Source organism: Gymnoscopelus microlampas, assembly GCF_963454915.1.
Source record: "Gymnoscopelus microlampas genome assembly, chromosome: 8".
Classification (NCBI taxonomy): Eukaryota; Metazoa; Chordata; class Actinopteri; order Myctophiformes; family Myctophidae; genus Gymnoscopelus; species Gymnoscopelus microlampas.
The window spans coordinates 1,281,782-1,284,281 of NC_139945.1; the positions used below are offsets into that span (position 1 = coordinate 1,281,782).

Consider the following 2,500-nt stretch of genomic DNA (forward strand, 5'->3'; position numbering starts at 1 on the left):
AGATCTAGTAGATCCAGCAGGTCTTGTAGATCAGAGCCGTTACATTGTATCCAGTTTGTATCCGAGTTGAAGAAAAAAGGAGAAAAAAAAAAACACACACACACAGAAACTCGAGCTAAAGTTTTTCCGCACAAACTTTCCCTCTCAAACTAAAGCTTCAGTACAAAGTCTAGTGTTTTATCTTAATGTAACATAACGGTGTCTTATCCTCATTAAAACACATTATTATTATAAAGTCTCTCTTTGCTGTAAAAAATGCTGCTTAATGCGTGAGAGAGAGGGGCTGGGAGGGGGCGGGGCTACGGGGAGGAAGGGGTAGGGGCTGGGGGGTTAGGGGGGAGGGGTGCTTCTTGACCCCCCCAGGGGGGCTGAGAGCCTTTTCCTGTTTGATGAGAGAACATAGATATACACGCACTGTTATTAGAGAGAGAGAGAGAGAGAGAGAGAGAGAGAGAGAGAGAGAGACAGAGACACGCACACGCACACGCACACGCACACGCACACACACAGACACAGGCACACACACACACACACACACACACACACACACACACACACACACACACACACACACACACACACACACACACACACACACACACACACACACAGAGATACAAAAATAGTTCTCACATAACTATTTTTATTTAACTTGAACCCCAGATCAGCTTGTAGATCAGCTTGTAGATCAGCTTGTAGATCAGCTTGTAGATCAGCTTGTAGATCGGATATCTTTGCAAGAAGAGGTTTGGTGTAGTAGAGGGGGAAAAGAATGAACCAAGTACAATGAGGCAAAGGTCAAGTTCACTAAGTATTGAGGGTTAAAAATGTCTGAAAATGCCACATTAACATGAATCTAACGTATTGATAGAAAAGATGACACAAAGAACAAAGAACATTATTTTCCAAGAAAACTGATGATAGTTTAAGGTGTCAAAGAAGTTTATGAACAGGGACGTGCACAGATAGACTCTAGGTGGCGCTAGAGCACCTGCCCTTTGACCTCTTGACCAGAAGTGCCCTTTCGAAAAAAAAAATACAGCAGGGGTCTTCAACAGGGGGTCCGGGACCCCTAGGGGGTCCTCAGAGTTACTACAGGGAGTCCGCCAATTCTTTATGTGATATGATTTTTCTTTTTACCATAACCACTCGAAACCTAGCATCCCTTTTCTGAGGATAACTTTTGCCAAAAATAGCCGATCTACAAGCCCACAACGCCTCGCAGCGCGAGGCGTTGTGGGCTTGTAGATCGGCTATTTTTGGCAAAGAGGTATAGGTGTAGAGGGAAAAAAGAGCAGACCAAGTAAACCAAAAAAAAGTATAATTTACTTGAGCACCTGCCCCTCAAAATGTCTGTGCACGCCACTGTTTATGAATCTATCTATGAAGAGAAAAAAGGGGAAAAAAACAAAAACACACAGAAACTCGACCTAAAGTTTTTCTGCACAAACTTTCCCTCTCAAACTAAAGCTTCAGTACAAAGTCTAGTGTTTTATCTTAATGTAACATAACGGTATCTATCCCTGCTTCATCTCTCTCAGTTAAGGTAGTCAGGGATATTAAAAAAAGTCTTGGAATAAATTCCTTACCAAAACAAATCTTCACCAATGTGTTTGTAAAGGTGTCTAGTAACACATCTCACAAAGACTGAAATTCAGTTTCCCTAGGAGAAGTTTTGACAGCTGCTGAAAGTTGGGATACCCACCATAACCTTGGTTAAAAAAAAATCCCCCAAAGAAATCAAAATTTAATTGTGTTTTAAGTAGCATGTGAGGTGTCAAACTAGGGTGTTTTTATGATTCTGAATCCATTGCAATCATTTGTTTTGCACCAACACCACTCCTTGGGCTAAAAACGGCCCAATCTCAATGGGCTTTTTACACAAAAAGTATACATGGCTATGGCCGTTTTTAGCCCAAGGATGACCAGTGTATGGAACTCCAATCTCCCTCGACAAATCAAACTCAGCTTCTTCTACGCGACAGTAGAGTCCGTTCTTCTCTATGGCAGTGAATGCTGGACCCTGAAACCAGCCCTTGAGAAGTCCCTGGACGGGTGCTACACCAGGATGCTGCGTGCAGTGCTTAACATCAGCAAGAGTGCGCATGTTACCAACAGAATCCTGTATGAGGGAATACCAAGGGTGAGCGAGAAGATTGCTGTAAGGAGAATGAGACTAGCAGAACACTGCCAAAGGCACCGAGAGCTGCCAGCCAGCAAACTGGTGCTGTGGGAACCAACACATGGGCACCGGTCAAGAGGACGCCCCACACTAACATACGTGGACACGCTCAAGAAGGATGCAGGAGCCCATAGCACCAATGAGCTGGCCAGATGTATGGAGAATCGGGATGACTGGAAGCAACGATGGAGGGCTCGTCTGAGGACGACCTAGAGAGAGAGACCACTGTAAACAAACAAACGTCTCCTTGACGTCCACTGACCACAGAACAGCCTCCTGGTCTAAGATAGACTATCAGTCTGTGAAATGGTTTTCTGA

The 2,500-nt window shown here is 44.2% G+C and overlaps 1 protein-coding gene across 1 annotated transcript in view; it reads right to left on the reverse strand.

The window, feature by feature from the left end:
• arhgef17 (Rho guanine nucleotide exchange factor (GEF) 17) overlaps nucleotides 1–95 on the reverse strand; it is a 147,946-nt gene extending 147,851 nt beyond the window's left edge. Inside the window, exon 1 of the mRNA XM_084064031.1 lies at nucleotides 1–95. This exon is cut by the window's left edge and continues 11 nt beyond it. The gene's annotated coding sequence lies outside the window, so the exon portion shown is untranslated.
• Between the last annotated feature and the right edge of the window lie 2,405 nt (nucleotides 96–2,500).